Consider the following 21,691-nt stretch of genomic DNA (forward strand, 5'->3'; position numbering starts at 1 on the left):
AAAATCGCCGATACAAAGACAGAGATGGACCAGATTTAAGGAACAGATTGAGGTGGTTGTCGTAGTTTTTATAGTTTGTTGTTTTCATTAGAGCCCTCCATGGTGGAAGGCTTACCAAAAGAGTGATCCAGGACTCGAAAGAGAACCTGTTACACATTGGAACTTAATCTTACCTCAATAAATGTAATAGATTTGTAGTGTTGTAATTAGTTTAAAACTGAGGCGGGAGTTAGATTGAGGGAGCTTATAGTATGGAGCAAGATCTTTCCTTGCGTTTGACAAAATAGCTAATGAGGTCTGATAAGGTAATTTGAAACGGGGCGCTGCAAGCAGCTTGCTGGCTGACACGACCCAAAAACATAATGTTTTCGGTTTTGGTACGATAGAAAGGTTGAGAATGAAGCTGGTTTGATGATAGCTGCCGAGTGGCAGTTAAAATCGCCGATACAAAGACAGAGATGGACCAGATTTAAGGAACAGATTGAGGTGGTTGTCGTAGTTTTTATAGTTTGTTGTTTTCATTAGAGCCCTCCATGGTGGAAGGCTTACCAAAAGAGTGATCCAGGACTCGAAAGAGAACCTGTTACACATTGGAACTTAATCTTACCTCAATAAATGTAATAGATTTGTAGTGTTGTAATTAGTTTAAAACTGAGGCGGGAGTTAGATTGAGGGAGCTTATAGTATGGAGCAAGATCTTTCCTTGCGTTTGACAAAATAGCTAATGAGGTCTGATAAGGTAATTTGAAACGGGGCGCTGCAAGCAGCTTGCTGGCTGACACGACCCAAAAACATAATGTTTTCGGTTTTGGTACGATAGAAAGGTTGAGAATGAAGCTGGTTTGATGATAGCTGCCGAGTGGCAGTTAAAATCGCCGATACAAAGACAGAGATGGACCAGATTTAAGGAACAGATTGAGGTGGTTGTCGTAGTTTTTATAGTTTGTTGTTTTCATTAGAGCCCTCCATGGTGGAAGGCTTACCAAAAGAGTGATCCAGGACTCGAAAGAGAACCTGTTACACATTGGAACTTAATCTTACCTCAATAAATGTAATAGATTTGTAGTGTTGTAATTAGTTTAAAACTGAGGCGGGAGTTAGATTGAGGGAGCTTATAGTATGGAGCAAGATCTTTCCTTGCGTTTGACAAAATAGCTAATGAGGTCTGATAAGGTAATTTGAAACGGGGCGCTGCAAGCAGCTTGCTGGCTGACACGACCCAAAAACATAATGTTTTCGGTTTTGGTACGATAGAAAGGTTGAGAATGAAGCTGGTTTGATGATAGCTGCCGAGTGGCAGTTAAAATCGCCGATACAAAGACAGAGATGGACCAGATTTAAGGAACAGATTGAGGTGGTTGTCGTAGTTTTTATAGTTTGTTGTTTTCATTAGAGCCCTCCATGGTGGAAGGCTTACCAAAAGAGTGATCCAGGACTCGAAAGAGAACCTGTTACACATTGGAACTTAATCTTACCTCAATAAATGTAATAGATTTGTAGTGTTGTAATTAGTTTAAAACTGAGGCGGGAGTTAGATTGAGGGAGCTTATAGTATGGAGCAAGATCTTTCCTTGCGTTTGACAAAATAGCTAATGAGGTCTGATAAGGTAATTTGAAACGGGGCGCTGCAAGCAGCTTGCTGGCTGACACGACCCAAAAACATAATGTTTTCGGTTTTGGTACGATAGAAAGGTTGAGAATGAAGCTGGTTTGATGATAGCTGCCGAGTGGCAGTTAAAATCGCCGATACAAAGACAGAGATGGACCAGATTTAAGGAACAGATTGAGGTGGTTGTCGTAGTTTTTATAGTTTGTTGTTTTCATTAGAGCCCTCCATGGTGGAAGGCTTACCAAAAGAGTGATCCAGGACTCGAAAGAGAACCTGTTACACATTGGAACTTAATCTTACCTCAATAAATGTAATAGATTTGTAGTGTTGTAATTAGTTTAAAACTGAGGCGGGAGTTAGATTGAGGGAGCTTATAGTATGGAGCAAGATCTTTCCTTGCGTTTGACAAAATAGCTAATGAGGTCTGATAAGGTAATTTGAAACGGGGCGCTGCAAGCAGCTTGCTGGCTGACACGACCCAAAAACATAATGTTTTCGGTTTTGGTACGATAGAAAGGTTGAGAATGAAGCTGGTTTGATGATAGCTGCCGAGTGGCAGTTAAAATCGCCGATACAAAGACAGAGATGGACCAGATTTAAGGAACAGATTGAGGTGGTTGTCGTAGTTTTTATAGTTTGTTGTTTTCATTAGAGCCCTCCATGGTGGAAGGCTTACCAAAAGAGTGATCCAGGACTCGAAAGAGAACCTGTTACACATTGGAACTTAATCTTACCTCAATAAATGTAATAGATTTGTAGTGTTGTAATTAGTTTAAAACTGAGGCGGGAGTTAGATTGAGGGAGCTTATAGTATGGAGCAAGATCTTTCCTTGCGTTTGACCTTGCGTTTGACAAAATAGCTAATGAGGTCTGATAAGGTAATTTGAAACGGGGCGCTGCAAGCAGCTTGCTGGCTGACACGACCCAAAAACATAATGTTTTCGGTTTTGGTACGATAGAAAGGTTGAGAATGAAGCTGGTTTGATGATAGCTGCCGAGTGGCAGTTAAAATCGCCGATACAAAGACAGAGATGGACCAGATTTAAGGAACAGATTGAGGTGGTTGTCGTAGTTTTTATAGTTTGTTGTTTTCATTAGAGCCCTCCATGGTGGAAGGCTTACCAAAAGAGTGATCCAGGACTCGAAAGAGAACCTGTTACACATTGGAACTTAATCTTACCTCAATAAATGTAATAGATTTGTAGTGTTGTAATTAGTTTAAAACTGAGGCGGGAGTTAGATTGAGGGAGCTTATAGTATGGAGCAAGATCTTTCCTTGCGTTTGACAAAATAGCTAATGAGGTCTGATAAGGTAATTTGAAACGGGGCGCTGCAAGCAGCTTGCTGGCTGACACGACCCAAAAACATAATGTTTTCGGTTTTGGTACGATAGAAAGGTTGAGAATGAAGCTGGTTTGATGATAGCTGCCGAGTGGCAGTTAAAATCGCCGATACAAAGACAGAGATGGACCAGATTTAAGGAACAGATTGAGGTGGTTGTCGTAGTTTTTATAGTTTGTTGTTTTCATTAGAGCCCTCCATGGTGGAAGGCTTACCAAAAGAGTGATCCAGGACTCGAAAGAGAACCTGTTACACATTGGAACTTAATCTTACCTCAATAAATGTAATAGATTTGTAGTGTTGTAATTAGTTTAAAACTGAGGCGGGAGTTAGATTGAGGGAGCTTATAGTATGGAGCAAGATCTTTCCTTGCGTTTGACAAAATAGCTAATGAGGTCTGATAAGGTAATTTGAAACGGGGCGCTGCAAGCAGCTTGCTGGCTGACACGACCCAAAAACATAATGTTTTCGGTTTTGGTACGATAGAAAGGTTGAGAATGAAGCTGGTTTGATGATAGCTGCCGAGTGGCAGTTAAAATCGCCGATACAAAGACAGAGATGGACCAGATTTAAGGAACAGATTGAGGTGGTTGTCGTAGTTTTTATAGTTTGTTGTTTTCATTAGAGCCCTCCATGGTGGAAGGCTTACCAAAAGAGTGATCCAGGACTCGAAAGAGAACCTGTTACACATTGGAACTTAATCTTACCTCAATAAATGTAATAGATTTGTAGTGTTGTAATTAGTTTAAAACTGAGGCGGGAGTTAGATTGAGGGAGCTTATAGTATGGAGCAAGATCTTTCCTTGCGTTTGACAAAATAGCTAATGAGGTCTGATAAGGTAATTTGAAACGGGGCGCTGCAAGCAGCTTGCTGGCTGACACGACCCAAAAACATAATGTTTTCGGTTTTGGTACGATAGAAAGGTTGAGAATGAAGCTGGTTTGATGATAGCTGCCGAGTGGCAGTTAAAATCGCCGATACAAAGACAGAGATGGACCAGATTTAAGGAACAGATTGAGGTGGTTGTCGTAGTTTTTATAGTTTGTTGTTTTCATTAGAGCCCTCCATGGTGGAAGGCTTACCAAAAGAGTGATCCAGGACTCGAAAGAGAACCTGTTACACATTGGAACTTAATCTTACCTCAATAAATGTAATAGATTTGTAGTGTTGTAATTAGTTTAAAACTGAGGCGGGAGTTAGATTGAGGGAGCTTATAGTATGGAGCAAGATCTTTCCTTGCGTTGACAAAATAGCTAATGAGGTCTGATAAGGTAATTTGAAACGGGGCGCTGCAAGCAGCTTGCTGGCTGACACGACCCAAAAACATAATGTTTTCGGTTTTGGTACGATAGAAAGGTTGAGAATGAAGCTGGTTTGATGATAGCTGCCGAGTGGCAGTTAAAATCGCCGATACAAAGACAGAGATGGACCAGATTTAAGGAACAGATTGAGGTGGTTGTCGTAGTTTTTATAGTTTGTTGTTTTCATTAGAGCCCTCCATGGTGGAAGGCTTACCAAAAGAGTGATCCAGGACTCGAAAGAGAACCTGTTACACATTGGAACTTAATCTTACCTCAATAAATGTAATAGATTTGTAGTGTTGTAATTAGTTTAAAACTGAGGCGGGAGTTAGATTGAGGGAGCTTATAGTATGGAGCAAGATCTTTCCTTGCGTTTGACAAAATAGCTAATGAGGTCTGATAAGGTAATTTGAAACGGGGCGCTGCAAGCAGCTTGCTGGCTGACACGACCCAAAACATAATGTTTTCGGTTTTGGTACGATAGAAAGGTTGAGAATGAAGCTGGTTTGATGATAGCTGCCGAGTGGCAGTTAAAATCGCCGATACAAAGACAGAGATGGACCAGATTTAAGGAACAGATTGAGGTGGTTGTCGTAGTTTTTATAGTTTGTTGTTTTCATTAGAGCCCTCCATGGTGGAAGGCTTACCAAAAGAGTGATCCAGGACTCGAAAGAGAACCTGTTACACATTGGAACTTAATCTTACCTCAATAAATGTAATAGATTTGTAGTGTTGTAATTAGTTTAAAACTGAGGCGGGAGTTAGATTGAGGGAGCTTATAGTATGGAGCAAGATCTTTCCTTGCGTTTGACAAAATAGCTAATGAGGTCTGATAAGGTAATTTGAAACGGGGCGCTGCAAGCAGCTTGCTGGCTGACACGACCCAAAAACATAATGTTTTCGGTTTGGTACGATAGAAAGGTTGAGAATGAAGCTGGTTTGATGATAGCTGCCGAGTGGCAGTTAAAATCGCCGATACAAAGACAGAGATGGACCAGATTTAAGGAACAGATTGAGGTGGTTGTCGTAGTTTTTATAGTTTGTTGTTTTCATTAGAGCCCTCCATGGTGGAAGGCTTACCAAAAGAGTGATCCAGGACTCGAAAGAGAACCTGTTACACATTGGAACTTAATCTTACCTCAATAAATGTAATAGATTTGTAGTGTTGTAATTAGTTTAAAACTGAGGCGGGAGTTAGATTGAGGGAGCTTATAGTATGGAGCAAGATCTTTCCTTGCGTTTGACAAAATAGCTAATGAGGTCTGATAAGGTAATTTGAAACGGGGCGCTGCAAGCAGCTTGCTGGCTGACACGACCCAAAAACATAATGTTTTCGGTTTTGGTACGATAGAAAGGTTGAGAATGAAGCTGGTTTGATGATAGCTGCCGAGTGGCAGTTAAAATCGCCGATACAAAGACAGAGATGGACCAGATTTAAGGAACAGATTGAGGTGGTTGTCGTAGTTTTTATAGTTTGTTGTTTTCATTAGAGCCCTCCATGGTGGAAGGCTTACCAAAAGAGTGATCCAGGACTCGAAAGAGAACCTGTTACACATTGGAACTTAATCTTACCTCAATAAATGTAATAGATTTGTAGTGTTGTAATTAGTTTAAAACTGAGGCGGGAGTTAGATTGAGGGAGCTTATAGTATGGAGCAAGATCTTTCCTTGCGTTTGACAAAATAGCTAATGAGGTCTGATAAGGTAATTTGAAACGGGGCGCTGCAAGCAGCTTGCTGGCTGACACGACCCAAAAACATAATGTTTTCGGTTTTGGTACGATAGAAAGGTTGAGAATGAAGCTGGTTTGATGATAGCTGCCGAGTGGCAGTTAAAATCGCCGATACAAAGACAGAGATGGACCAGATTTAAGGAACAGATTGAGGTGGTTGTCGTAGTTTTTATAGTTTGTTGTTTTCATTAGAGCCCTCCATGGTGGAAGGCTTACCAAAAGAGTGATCCAGGACTCGAAAGAGAACCTGTTACACATTGGAACTTAATCTTACCTCAATAAATGTAATAGATTTGTAGTGTTGTAATTAGTTTAAAACTGAGGCGGGAGTTAGATTGAGGGAGCTTATAGTATGGAGCAAGATCTTTCCTTGCGTTTGACAAAATAGCTAATGAGGTCTGATAAGGTAATTTGAAACGGGGCGCTGCAAGCAGCTTGCTGGCTGACACGACCCAAAAACATAATGTTTTCGGTTTTGGTACGATAGAAAGGTTGAGAATGAAGCTGGTTTGATGATAGCTGCCGAGTGGCAGTTAAAATCGCCGATACAAAGACAGAGATGGACCAGATTTAAGGAACAGATTGAGGTGGTTGTCGTAGTTTTTATAGTTTGTTGTTTTCATTAGAGCCCTCCATGGTGGAAGGCTTACCAAAAGAGTGATCCAGGACTCGAAAGAGAACCTGTTACACATTGGAACTTAATCTTACCTCAATAAATGTAATAGATTTGTAGTGTTGTAATTAGTTTAAAACTGAGGCGGGAGTTAGATTGAGGGAGCTTATAGTATGGAGCAAGATCTTTCCTTGCGTTTGACAAAATAGCTAATGAGGTCTGATAAGGTAATTTGAAACGGGGCGCTGCAAGCAGCTTGCTGGCTGACACGACCCAAAAACATAATGTTTTCGGTTTTGGTACGATAGAAAGGTTGAGAATGAAGCTGGTTTGATGATAGCTGCCGAGTGGCAGTTAAAATCGCCGATACAAAGACAGAGATGGACCAGATTTAAGGAACAGATTGAGGTGGTTGTCGTAGTTTTTATAGTTTGTTGTTTTCATTAGAGCCCTCCATGGTGGAAGGCTTACCAAAAGAGTGATCCAGGACTCGAAAGAGAACCTGTTACACATTGGAACTTAATCTTACCTCAATAAATGTAATAGATTTGTAGTGTTGTAATTAGTTTAAAACTGAGGCGGGAGTTAGATTGAGGGAGCTTATAGTATGGAGCAAGATCTTTCCTTGCGTTTGACAAAATAGCTAATGAGGTCTGATAAGGTAATTTGAAACGGGGCGCTGCAAGCAGCTTGCTGGCTGACACGACCCAAAAACATAATGTTTTCGGTTTTGGTACGATAGAAAGGTTGAGAATGAAGCTGGTTTGATGATAGCTGCCGAGTGGCAGTTAAAATCGCCGATACAAAGACAGAGATGGACCAGATTTAAGGAACAGATTGAGGTGGTTGTCGTAGTTTTTATAGTTTGTTGTTTTCATTAGAGCCCTCCATGGTGGAAGGCTTACCAAAAGAGTGATCCAGGACTCGAAAGAGAACCTGTTACACATTGGAACTTAATCTTACCTCAATAAATGTAATAGATTTGTAGTGTTGTAATTAGTTTAAAACTGAGGCGGGAGTTAGATTGAGGGAGCTTATAGTATGGAGCAAGATCTTTCCTTGCGTTTGACAAAAATAGCTAATGAGGTCTGATAAGGTAATTTGAAACGGGGCGCTGCAAGCAGCTTGCTGGCTGACACGACCCAAAAACATAATGTTTTCGGTTTTGGTACGATAGAAAGGTTGAGAATGAAGCTGGTTTGATGATAGCTGCCGAGTGGCAGTTAAAATCGCCGATACAAAGACAGAGATGGACCAGATTTAAGGAACAGATTGAGGTGGTTGTCGTAGTTTTTATAGTTTGTTGTTTTCATTAGAGCCCTCCATGGTGGAAGGCTTACCAAAAGAGTGATCCAGGACTCGAAAGAGAACCTGTTACACATTGGAACTTAATCTTACCTCAATAAATGTAATAGATTTGTAGTGTTGTAATTAGTTTAAAACTGAGGCGGGAGTAGATTGAGGGAGCTTATAGTATGGAGCAAGATCTTTCCTTGCGTTTGACAAAATAGCTAAGAGGGTCTGATAAGGTAATTTGAAACGGGGCGCTGCAAGCAGCTTGCTGGCTGACCGACCCAAAAACATAATGTTTTCGGTTTTGGTACGATAGAAAGGGTTAGAATGAACGGGTTTTAGAAAGCGCCCAGTGGGGTTAAAATCGCCCATACAAAAACAAGATGGACCAATTTAAGGGAAAAATTTAGGGGGTTTTTTTATTTTTAAATTTTTGTTTTTTTTTTTTTTTTTTTTTTTTTTTTTTTTTTTTTTTTTTTTTTTTTTTTTTTTTTTTTTTTTTTTAAAAAAAAAAAAAAAAAAAAAAAAAAAAAAAAAAAAAAAAAAAAAAAAAAAAAAAAAAAAAAAAAAAAAAAAAAAAAAAAAAAAAGACAGAGTGACCAATTTAAGGAAAAAATTGAGGTGGTTTCGAGTTTTTTTAGTTTTTTGTTTTTATTAAACCCCCCAGGTGGAAGGGTTCCAAAAAGTGATCCAGGAACCGAAAGAAATGTTTCACATTGGAAATAATTTACCTCAATAAAAGTAAAAAGATTTTTTAGTTGTAATTGTTAAAATGAGGGGGGGTTTGATTGAGGGCCTTATATATGGACAAGATCTTTCCTTGGTTGAAAAAATAGCTAAAGGCTATAAGGTAAATTTTAAAAGGGGCGCGAACAGCTTGCGGCGAAAAGACCCAAAAAATTTTTCGTTTTGGTACATAGAAAAAAGGGTTTGGAAAGAATTTGGTTGATGATAGTGCCCCAGTGGGAGTTAAAACCCCATAAAAAACAGGATGGACCAATTTAAAAAAAAGATTGAGTGGTTTTCGTAGTTTTTATAGTTTGTTTTTTCATTAGAGCCCCCTGGTGGAAATTTTCCAAAAGAGTGACCAGGGTCGAAAGAGAAAGTTACCCATTGGGAAATTAACTTACCTAATAAAGTAAAATTTGATGTTTTTTTAGTTTAAAAATAGGGGAGTTTAGATAGGCTTATAGTAGGAGCAAGATTTTTTTCGTTTGACAAAATAGTAAAGAGGCTGATAAGGTAATTGAAAGGGGCCTGCAAGCACTTGCTGGGTACACGACCCAAAAAAATTTTTCGGTTTTGTACAAAAATTGAGAAAGAAGGTTTGATTTGCTGCCGGTGGGGTTAAAACGCCCCAAAAAAGAAGAATGGGCCGATTTAAGGAACAATTTAGGGGGTTGCTATTTTTAAAAATTTTTTTTTTCTTAAACCCCCCTGGGGAAGGCTTCCAAAAGAATTCCGGATGAAAAAGAACTGTTACACATTGGAAATTAAACTTACCTCAAAAATTAATAGATTTGTAGTTTTAATTTGTTTTTAAAAGGGCGGGATTTTAAATTTAGGGAGCTTTTAATGGGGCAAAATCTTCCTTGCTTTTACAAAATACTAATGAGGGGATGGATTTTTAAAAGGGGCTGCAAGCGCTGGCTGACACGACCCAAAAAAAAAAGTTTGGTTTTTGGACGATAGAAAGGGAGAAGAACTGTTTTGAAGGGCCCAGTGGCAGTTAAAAAACCCCCCGAACAAAGCAAAGGACCCGATTTAAGAAAAAAGGGGTGGTTTCGTATTTTTTATTTGTTGTTTCATTAGAGCCTCAGGTGGAAGGGTTACCAAAAAATGACCCGGGTCGAAAGAGAAACCCTTTACAAATGGGGAAATAATCTTACTAAAAAAATGTAATGTTTTTAGTGTTGTAATTATTTTAAAAAAGACGGGGGTTGATTAGGGACCTAAGTTGGACAAAATTTTTCCTTGCTTTTTACAAAATATAATGAGGTTTATAGGGAATTTGAAACGGGGCGCTGCAAACACTTGCGCTGACCGACCCAAAAACTAAGTTTTCGGTTTGGGACGATAGAAAGGTTGAGAATGAAATGTTGATGATATGCCGAGTGGAGGGGAAAATTGAGGGGGTTGCTATTTTTATGTTTTTGTTTTTATTTGACCCCCCATGGGGAAGGGTTACCAAAAGTGATCCCCGGCTCGAAAAAGAACCTGTTACACATTGAACTAAATTTCCCTCAATAAAGTAATAATTTGTAGTTTGTAAAATTTTTTAAAACGAGCGGGGGTTAGTTTAGGGACTTATAGAGGAGCAAGATTTTCCTTGCGTTTGACAAAAAGCTAATGAGGCTATAAAGGTAATTTGAAACGGGGGTCGCAGCTTGGGGCTGACCACCCAAAACTAATGTTTTTGGGGGTTTGTACAAAAAGGTTTAGAAAAAGGGTTTGATGATAGTGCCGAGTGATTAAAAGCCGATACAAAGGGCAGAGAAGGCCAAATTTTTAAGAACAGATTGAGGTGGTTTTTCGTAGTTTTTTTTAGTTTGGTTTTTTCATTAAGCCCTCCATGGTGGAAGGGTACCAAAAGGTGATCCAGGACTCGAAAGAAAACCCCTTACACTTAACTTAAATTTTCCTCAAAAAATGTAAAGATTTTATGTTGTAATTGTTTAAAAATGAGGGGGTTTAAAGAGGGGCTTAAGTATGAGCAAGATTTTCCCTTTCGTTGACAAAAGCTAAAAGGCGATAAGGGAATTGAAAAGGGGGGCTGCAAGCAGTTGCTGGCGACACGACCCCAAAAAAAAATGTTTTCGGTTTTGGTACGAAGAAAGGGGTTGAGAATAAGTGGTTTGATGATAGCGCCAGTGGAGTTAAAATCGCCCATACAAAAAGATGGACTTTTAAAAAAAAAATGAGGGGGATTTAATAGTTTGATTTATTGGCCCCCCGGGGAAGTTTTTTAAAAGGATGTCCCGGTCGAAAAAAACGTTCAAGGCTTACCAAAAAATGATAGATTTTTAAGGAAATTTAACAGGAATTAGATTTAACCCAATAAGTAATGGAGAAAATTTTTTTGGTTTGACAAAATAGCTTTTTAAAAAGGGGTTTTTTTGACTGAAAAGGTAATTTGAAACGGGGCGCTGCAAGCAGCTTGCTGGCTGACACGACCCAAAAACATAATGTTTTCGGTTTTGGTACGATAGAAAGGTTGAGAATGAAGCTGGTTTGATGATAGCTGCCGAGTGGCAGTTAAAATCGCCGATACAAAGACAGAGATGGACCAGATTTAAGGAACAGATTGAGGTGGTTGTCGTAGTTTTTATAGTTTGTTGTTTTCATTAGAGCCCTCCATGGTGGAAGGCTTACCAAAAGAGTGATCCAGGACTCGAAAGAGAACCTGTTACACATTGGAACTTAATCTTACCTCAATAAATGTAATAGATTTGTAGTGTTGTAATTAGTTTAAAACTGAGGCGGGAGTTAGATTGAGGGAGCTTATAGTATGGAGCAAGATCTTTCCTTGCGTTTGACAAAATAGCTAATGAGGTCTGATAAGGTAATTTGAAACGGGGCGCTGCAAGCAGCTTGCTGGCTGACACGACCCAAAAACATAATGTTTTCGGTTTTGGTACGATAGAAAGGTTGAGAATGAAGCTGGTTTGATGATAGCTGCCGAGTGGCAGTTAAAATCGCCGATACAAAGACAGAGATGGACCAGATTTAAGGAACAGATTGAGGTGGTTGTCGTAGTTTTTATAGTTTGTTGTTTTCATTAGAGCCCTCCATGGTGGAAGGCTTACCAAAAGAGTGATCCAGGACTCGAAAGAGAACCTGTTACACATTGGAACTTAATCTTACCTCAATAAATGTAATAGATTTGTAGTGTTGTAATTAGTTTAAAACTGAGGCGGGAGTTAGATTGAGGGAGCTTATAGTATGGAGCAAGATCTTTCCTTGCGTTTGACAAAATAGCTAATGAGGTCTGATAAGGTAATTTGAAACGGGGCGCTGCAAGCAGCTTGCTGGCTGACACGACCCAAAAACATAATGTTTTCGGTTTTGGTACGATAGAAAGGTTGAGAATGAAGCTGGTTTGATGATAGCTGCCGAGTGGCAGTTAAAATCGCCGATACAAAGACAGAGATGGACCAGATTTAAGGAACAGATTGAGGTGGTTGTCGTAGTTTTTATAGTTTGTTGTTTTCATTAGAGCCCTCCATGGTGGAAGGCTTACCAAAAGAGTGATCCAGGACTCGAAAGAGAACCTGTTACACATTGGAACTTAATCTTACCTCAATAAATGTAATAGATTTGTAGTGTTGTAATTAGTTTAAAACTGAGGCGGGAGTTAGATTGAGGGAGCTTATAGTATGGAGCAAGATCTTTCCTTGCGTTTGACAAAATAGCTAATGAGGTCTGATAAGGTAATTTGAAACGGGGCGCTGCAAGCAGCTTGCTGGCTGACACGACCCAAAAACATAATGTTTTCGGTTTTGGTACGATAGAAAGGTTGAGAATGAAGCTGGTTTGATGATAGCTGCCGAGTGGCAGTTAAAATCGCCGATACAAAGACAGAGATGGACCAGATTTAAGGAACAGATTGAGGTGGTTGTCGTAGTTTTTATAGTTTGTTGTTTTCATTAGAGCCCTCCATGGTGGAAGGCTTACCAAAAGAGTGATCCAGGACTCGAAAGAGAACCTGTTACACATTGGAACTTAATCTTACCTCAATAAATGTAATAGATTTGTAGTGTTGTAATTAGTTTAAAACTGAGGCGGGAGTTAGATTGAGGGAGCTTATAGTATGGAGCAAGATCTTTCCTTGCGTTTGACAAAATAGCTAATGAGGTCTGATAAGGTAATTTGAAACGGGGCGCTGCAAGCAGCTTGCTGGCTGACACGACCCAAAAACATAATGTTTTCGGTTTTGGTACGATAGAAAGGTTGAGAATGAAGCTGGTTTGATGATAGCTGCCGAGTGGCAGTTAAAATCGCCGATACAAAGACAGAGATGGACCAGATTTAAGGAACAGATTGAGGTGGTTGTCGTAGTTTTTATAGTTTGTTGTTTTCATTAGAGCCCTCCATGGTGGAAGGCTTACCAAAAGAGTGATCCAGGACTCGAAAGAGAACCTGTTACACATTGGAACTTAATCTTACCTCAATAAATGTAATAGATTTGTAGTGTTGTAATTAGTTTAAAACTGAGGCGGGAGTTAGATTGAGGGAGCTTATAGTATGGAGCAAGATCTTTCCTTGCGTTTGACAAAATAGCTAATGAGGTCTGATAAGGTAATTTGAAACGGGGCGCTGCAAGCAGCTTGCTGGCTGACACGACCCAAAAACATAATGTTTTCGGTTTTGGTACGATAGAAAGGTTGAGAATGAAGCTGGTTTGATGATAGCTGCCGAGTGGCAGTTAAAATCGCCGATACAAAGACAGAGATGGACCAGATTTAAGGAACAGATTGAGGTGGTTGTCGTAGTTTTTATAGTTTGTTGTTTTCATTAGAGCCCTCCATGGTGGAAGGCTTACCAAAAGAGTGATCCAGGACTCGAAAGAGAACCTGTTACACATTGGAACTTAATCTTACCTCAATAAATGTAATAGATTTGTAGTGTTGTAATTAGTTTAAAACTGAGGCGGGAGTTAGATTGAGGGAGCTTATAGTATGGAGCAAGATCTTTCCTTGCGTTTGACAAAATAGCTAATGAGGTCTGATAAGGTAATTTGAAACGGGGCGCTGCAAGCAGCTTGCTGGCTGACACGACCCAAAAACATAATGTTTTCGGTTTTGGTACGATAGAAAGGTTGAGAATGAAGCTGGTTTGATGATAGCTGCCGAGTGGCAGTTAAAATCGCCGATACAAAGACAGAGATGGACCAGATTTAAGGAACAGATTGAGGTGGTTGTCGTAGTTTTTATAGTTTGTTGTTTTCATTAGAGCCCTCCATGGTGGAAGGCTTACCAAAAGAGTGATCCAGGACTCGAAAGAGAACCTGTTACACATTGGAACTTAATCTTACCTCAATAAATGTAATAGATTTGTAGTGTTGTAATTAGTTTAAAACTGAGGCGGGAGTTAGATTGAGGGAGCTTATAGTATGGAGCAAGATCTTTCCTTGCGTTTGACAAAATAGCTAATGAGGTCTGATAAGGTAATTTGAAACGGGGCGCTGCAAGCAGCTTGCTGGCTGACACGACCCAAAAACATAATGTTTTCGGTTTTGGTACGATAGAAAGGTTGAGAATGAAGCTGGTTTGATGATAGCTGCCGAGTGGCAGTTAAAATCGCCGATACAAAGACAGAGATGGACCAGATTTAAGGAACAGATTGAGGTGGTTGTCGTAGTTTTTATAGTTTGTTGTTTTCATTAGAGCCCTCCATGGTGGAAGGCTTACCAAAAGAGTGATCCAGGACTCGAAAGAGAACCTGTTACACATTGGAACTTAATCTTACCTCAATAAATGTAATAGATTTGTAGTGTTGTAATTAGTTTAAAACTGAGGCGGGAGTTAGATTGAGGGAGCTTATAGTATGGAGCAAGATCTTTCCTTGCGTTTGACAAAATAGCTAATGAGGTCTGATAAGGTAATTTGAAACGGGGCGCTGCAAGCAGCTTGCTGGCTGACACGACCCAAAAACATAATGTTTTCGGTTTTGGTACGATAGAAAGGTTGAGAATGAAGCTGGTTTGATGATAGCTGCCGAGTGGCAGTTAAAATCGCCGATACAAAGACAGAGATGGACCAGATTTAAGGAACAGATTGAGGTGGTTGTCGTAGTTTTTATAGTTTGTTGTTTTCATTAGAGCCCTCCATGGTGGAAGGCTTACCAAAAGAGTGATCCAGGACTCGAAAGAGAACCTGTTACACATTGGAACTTAATCTTACCTCAATAAATGTAATAGATTTGTAGTGTTGTAATTAGTTTAAAACTGAGGCGGGAGTTAGATTGAGGGAGCTTATAGTATGGAGCAAGATCTTTCCTTGCGTTTGACAAAATAGCTAATGAGGTCTGATAAGGTAATTTGAAACGGGGCGCTGCAAGCAGCTTGCTGGCTGACACGACCCAAAAACATAATGTTTTCGGTTTTGGTACGATAGAAAGGTTGAGAATGAAGCTGGTTTGATGATAGCTGCCGAGTGGCAGTTAAAATCGCCGATACAAAGACAGAGATGGACCAGATTTAAGGAACAGATTGAGGTGGTTGTCGTAGTTTTTATAGTTTGTTGTTTTCATTAGAGCCCTCCATGGTGGAAGGCTTACCAAAAGAGTGATCCAGGACTCGAAAGAGAACCTGTTACACATTGGAACTTAATCTTACCTCAATAAATGTAATAGATTTGTAGTGTTGTAATTAGTTTAAAACTGAGGCGGGAGTTAGATTGAGGGAGCTTATAGTATGGAGCAAGATCTTTCCTTGCGTTTGACAAAATAGCTAATGAGGTCTGATAAGGTAATTTGAAACGGGGCGCTGCAAGCAGCTTGCTGGCTGACACGACCCAAAAACATAATGTTTTCGGTTTTGGTACGATAGAAAGGTTGAGAATGAAGTGGTTTGATGATAGCTGCCGAGTGGCAGTTAAAATCGCCGATACAAAGACAGAGATGGACCAGATTTAAGGAACAGATTGAGGTGGTTGTCGTAGTTTTTATAGTTTGTTGTTTTCATTAGAGCCCTCCATGGTGGAAGGCTTACCAAAAGAGTGATCCAGGACTCGAAAGAGAACCTGTTACACATTGGAACTTAATCTTACCTCAATAAATGTAATAGATTTGTAGTGTTGTAATTAGTTTAAAACTGAGGCGGGAGTTAGATTGAGGGAGCTTATAGTATGGAGCAAGATCTTTCCTTGCGTTTGACAAAATAGCTAATGAGGTCTGATAAGGTAATTTGAAACGGGGCGCTGCAAGCAGCTTGCTGGCTGACACGACCCAAAAACATAATGTTTTCGGTTTTGGTACGATAGAAAGGTTGAGAATGAAGCTGGTTTGATGATAGCTGCCGAGTGGCAGTTAAAATCGCCGATACAAAGACAGAGATGGACCAGATTTAAGGAACAGATTGAGGTGGTTGTCGTAGTTTTTATAGTTTGTTGTTTTCATTAGAGCCCTCCATGGTGGAAGGCTTACCAAAAGAGTGATCCAGGACTCGAAAGAGAACCTGTTACACATTGGAACTTAATCTTACCTCAATAAATGTAATAGATTTGTAGTGTTGTAATTAGTTTAAAACTGAGGCGGGAGTTAGATTGAGGGAGCTTATAGTATGGAGCAAGATCTTTCCTTGCGTTTGACAAAATAGCTAATGAGGTCTGATAAGGTAATTTGAAACGGGGCGCTGCAAGCAGCTTGCTGGCTGACACGACCCAAAAACATAATGTTTTCGGTTTTGGTACGATAGAAAGGTTGAGAATGAAGCTGGTTTGATGATAGCTGCCGAGTGGCAGTTAAAATCGCCGATACAAAGACAGAGATGGACCAGATTTAAGGAACAGATTGAGGTGGTTGTCGTAGTTTTTATAGTTTGTTGTTTTCATTAGAGCCCTCCATGGTGGAAGGCTTACCAAAAGAGTGATCCAGGACTCGAAAGAGAACCTGTTACACATTGGAACTTAATCTTACCTCAATAAATGTAATAGATTTGTAGTGTTGTAATTAGTTTAAAACTGAGGCGGGAGTTAGATTGAGGGAGCTTATAGTATGGAGCAAGATCTTTCCTTGCGTTTGACAAAATAGCTAATGAGGTCTGATAAGGTAATTTGAAACGGGGCGCTGCAAGCAGCTTGCTGGCTGACACGACCCAAAAACATAATGTTTTCGGTTTTGGTACGATAGAAAGGTTGAGAATGAAGCTGGTTTGATGATAGCTGCCGAGTGGCAGTTAAAATCGCCGATACAAAGACAGAGATGGACCAGATTTAAGGAACAGATTGAGGTGGTTGTCGTAGTTTTTATAGTTTGTTGTTTTCATTAGAGCCCTCCATGGTGGAAGGCTTACCAAAAGAGTGATCCAGGACTCGAAAGAGAACCTGTTACACATTGGAACTTAATCTTACCTCAATAAATGTAATAGATTTGTAGTGTTGTAATTAGTTTAAAACTGAGGCGGGAGTTAGATTGAGGGAGCTTATAGTATGGAGCAAGATCTTTCCTTGCGTTTGACAAAATAGCTAATGAGGTCTGATAAGGTAATTTGAAACGGGGCGCTGCAAGCAGCTTGCTGGCTGACACGACCCAAAAACATAATGTTTTCGGTTTTGGTACGATAGAAAGGTTGAGAATGAAGCTGGTTTGATGATAGCTGCCGAGTGGCAGTTAAAATCGCCGATACAAAGACAGAGATGGACCAGATTTAAGGAACAGATTGAGGTGGTTGTCGTAGTTTTTATAGTTTGTTGTTTTCATTAGAGCCCTCCATGGTGGAAGGCTTACCAAAAGAGTGATCCAGGACTCGAAAGAGAACCTGTTACACATTGGAACTTAATCTTACCTCAATAAATGTAATAGATTTGTAGTGTTGTAATTAGTTTAAAACTGAGGCGGGAGTTAGATTGAGGGAGCTTATAGTATGGAGCAAGATCTTTCCTTGCGTTTGACAAAATAGCTAATGAGGTCTGATAAGGTAATTTGAAACGGGGCGCTGCAAGCAGCTTGCTGGCTGACACGACCCAAAAACATAATGTTTTCGGTTTTGGTACGATAGAAAGGTTGAGAATGAAGCTGGTTTGATGATAGCTGCCGAGTGGCAGTTAAAATCGCCGATACAAAGACAGAGATGGACCAGATTTAAGGAACAGATTGAGGTGGTTGTCGTAGTTTTTATAGTTTGTTGTTTTCATTAGAGCCCTCCATGGTGGAAGGCTTACCAAAAGAGTGATCCAGGACTCGAAAGAGAACCTGTTACACATTGGAACTTAATCTTACCTCAATAAATGTAATAGATTTGTAGTGTTGTAATTAGTTTAAAACTGAGGCGGGAGTTAGATTGAGGGAGCTTATAGTATGGAGCAAGATCTTTCCTTGCGTTTGACAAAATAGCTAATGAGGTCTGATAAGGTAATTTGAAACGGGGCGCTGCAAGCAGCTTGCTGGCTGACACGACCCAAAAACATAATGTTTTCGGTTTTGGTACGATAGAAAGGTTGAGAATGAAGCTGGTTTGATGATAGCTGCCGAGTGGCAGTTAAAATCGCCGATACAAAGACAGAGATGGACCAGATTTAAGGAACAGATTGAGGTGGTTGTCGTAGTTTTTATAGTTTGTTGTTTTCATTAGAGCCCTCCATGGTGGAAGGCTTACCAAAAGAGTGATCCAGGACTCGAAAGAGAACCTGTTACACATTGGAACTTAATCTTACCTCAATAAATGTAATAGATTTGTAGTGTTGTAATTAGTTTAAAACTGAGGCGGGAGTTAGATTGAGGGAGCTTATAGTATGGAGCAAGATCTTTCCTTGCGTTTGACAAAATAGCTAATGAGGTCTGATAAGGTAATTTGAAACGGGGCGCTGCAAGCAGCTTGCTGGCTGACACGACCCAAAAACATAATGTTTTCGGTTTTGGTACGATAGAAAGGTTGAGAATGAAGCTGGTTTGATGATAGCTGCCGAGTGGCAGTTAAAATCGCCGATACAAAGACAGAGATGGACCAGATTTAAGGAACAGATTGAGGTGGTTGTCGTAGTTTTTATAGTTTGTTGTTTTCATTAGAGCCCTCCATGGTGGAAGGCTTACCAAAAGAGTGATCCAGGACTCGAAAGAGAACCTGTTACACATTGGAACTTAATCTTACCTCAATAAATGTAATAGATTTGTAGTGTTGTAATTAGTTTAAAACTGAGGCGGGAGTTAGATTGAGGGAGCTTATAGTATGGAGCAAGATCTTTCCTTGCGTTTGACAAAATAGCTAATGAGGTCTGATAAGGTAATTTGAAACGGGGCGCTGCAAGCAGCTTGCTGGCTGACACGACCCAAAAACATAATGTTTTCGGTTTTGGTACGATAGAAAGGTTGAGAATGAAGCTGGTTTGATGATAGCTGCCGAGTGGCAGTTAAAATCGCCGATACAAAGACAGAGATGGACCAGATTTAAGGAACAGATTGAGGTGGTTGTCGTAGTTTTTATAGTTTGTTGTTTTCATTAGAGCCCTCCATGGTGGAAGGCTTACCAAAAGAGTGATCCAGGACTCGAAAGAGAACCTGTTACACATTGGAACTTAATCTTACCTCAATAAATGTAATAGATTTGTAGTGTTGTAATTAGTTTAAAACTGAGGCGGGAGTTAGATTGAGGGAGCTTATAGTATGGAGCAAGATCTTTCCTTGCGTTTGACAAAATAGCTAATGAGGTCTGATAAGGTAATTTGAAACGGGGCGCTGCAAGCAGCTTGCTGGCTGACACGACCCAAAAACATAATGTTTTCGGTTTTGGTACGATAGAAAGGTTGAGAATGAAGCTGGTTTGATGATAGCTGCCGAGTGGCAGTTAAAATCGCCGATACAAAGACAGAGATGGACCAGATTTAAGGAACAGATTGAGGTGGTTGTCGTAGTTTTTATAGTTTGTTGTTTTCATTAGAGCCCTCCATGGTGGAAGGCTTACCAAAAGAGTGATCCAGGACTCGAAAGAGAACCTGTTACACATTGGAACTTAATCTTACCTCAATAAATGTAATAGATTTGTAGTGTTGTAATTAGTTTAAAACTGAGGCGGGAGTTAGATTGAGGGAGCTTATAGTATGGAGCAAGATCTTTCCTTGCGTTTGACAAAATAGCTAATGAGGTCTGATAAGGTAATTTGAAACGGGGCGCTGCAAGCAGCTTGCTGGCTGACACGACCCAAAAACATAATGTTTTCGGTTTTGGTACGATAGAAAGGTTGAGAATGAAGCTGGTTTGATGATAGCTGCCGAGTGGCAGTTAAAATCGCCGATACAAAGACAGAGATGGACCAGATTTAAGGAACAGATTGAGGTGGTTGTCGTAGTTTTTATAGTTTGTTGTTTTCATTAGAGCCCTCCATGGTGGAAGGCTTACCAAAAGAGTGATCCAGGACTCGAAAGAGAACCTGTTACACATTGGAACTTAATCTTACCTCAATAAATGTAATAGATTTGTAGTGTTGTAATTAGTTTAAAACTGAGGCGGGAGTTAGATTGAGGGAGCTTATAGTATGGAGCAAGATCTTTCCTTGCGTTTGACAAAATAGCTAATGAGGTCTGATAAGGTAATTTGAAACGGGGCGCTGCAAGCAGCTTGCTGGCTGACACGACCCAAAAACATAATGTTTTCGGTTTTGGTACGATAGAAAGGTTGAGAATGAAGCTGGTTTGATGATAGCTGCCGAGTGGCAGTTAAAATCGCCGATACAAAGACAGAGATGGACCAGATTTAAGGAACAGATTGAGGTGGTTGTCGTAGTTTTTATAGTTTGTTGTTTTCATTAGAGCCCTCCATGGTGGAAGGCTTACCAAAAGAGTGATCCAGGACTCGAAAGAGAACCTGTTACACATTGGAACTTAATCTTACCTCAATAAATGTAATAGATTTGTAGTGTTGTAATTAGTTTAAAACTGAGGCGGGAGTTAGATTGAGGGAGCTTATAGTATGGAGCAAGATCTTTCCTTGCGTTTGACAAAATAGCTAATGAGGTCTGATAAGGTAATTTGAAACGGGGCGCTGCAAGCAGCTTGCTGGCTGACACGACCCAAAAACATAATGTTTTCGGTTTTGGTACGATAGAAAGGTTGAGAATGAAGCTGGTTTGATGATAGCTGCCGAGTGGCAGTTAAAATCGCCGATACAAAGACAGAGATGGACCAGATTTAAGGAACAGATTGAGGTGGTTGTCGTAGTTTTTATAGTTTGTTGTTTTCATTAGAGCCCTCCATGGTGGAAGGCTTACCAAAAGAGTGATCCAGGACTCGAAAGAGAACCTGTTACACATTGGAACTTAATCTTACCTCAATAAATGTAATAGATTTGTAGTGTTGTAATTAGTTTAAAACTGAGGCGGGAGTTAGATTGAGGGAGCTTATAGTATGGAGCAAGATCTTTCCTTGCGTTTGACAAAATAGCTAATGAGGTCTGATAAGGTAATTTGAAACGGGGCGCTGCAAGCAGCTTGCTGGCTGACACGACCCAAAAACATAATGTTTTCGGTTTTGGTACGATAGAAAGGTTGAGAATGAAGCTGGTTTGATGATAGCTGCCGAGTGGCAGTTAAAATCGCCGATACAAAGACAGAGATGGACCAGATTTAAGGAACAGATTGAGGTGGTTGTCGTAGTTTTTATAGTTTGTTGTTTTCATTAGAGCCCTCCATGGTGGAAGGCTTACCAAAAGAGTGATCCAGGACTCGAAAGAGAACCTGTTACACATTGGAACTTAATCTTACCTCAATAAATGTAATAGATTTGTAGTGTTGTAATTAGTTTAAAACTGAGGCGGGAGTTAGATTGAGGGAGCTTATAGTATGGAGCAAGATCTTTCCTTGCGTTTGACAAAATAGCTAATGAGGTCTGATAAGGTAATTTGAAACGGGGCGCTGCAAGCAGCTTGCTGGCTGACACGACCCAAAAACATAATGTTTTCGGTTTTGGTACGATAGAAAGGTTGAGAATGAAGCTGGTTTGATGATAGCTGCCGAGTGGCAGTTAAAATCGCCGATACAAAGACAGAGATGGACCAGATTTAAGGAACAGATTGAGGTGGTTGTCGTAGTTTTTATAGTTTGTTGTTTTCATTAGAGCCCTCCATGGTGGAAGGCTTACCAAAAGAGTGATCC

At 40.0% G+C, this 21,691-nt stretch overlaps 1 protein-coding gene across 1 annotated transcript in view; it reads left to right on the forward strand.

Moving 5' to 3' along the window:
* The window catches only part of LOC134812668 (uncharacterized), a 90,101-nt gene that overhangs the window by 36,926 nt on the left and 31,484 nt on the right, over positions 1-21,691 (forward strand). The window lies entirely within an intron of this gene.

This window comes from Bolinopsis microptera, chromosome 1 (assembly GCF_026151205.1).
Source record: "Bolinopsis microptera isolate Bmic1 chromosome 1, MBARI_Bmic_1.0, whole genome shotgun sequence".
NCBI lineage: Eukaryota > Metazoa > Ctenophora > Tentaculata > Lobata > Bolinopsidae > Bolinopsis > Bolinopsis microptera.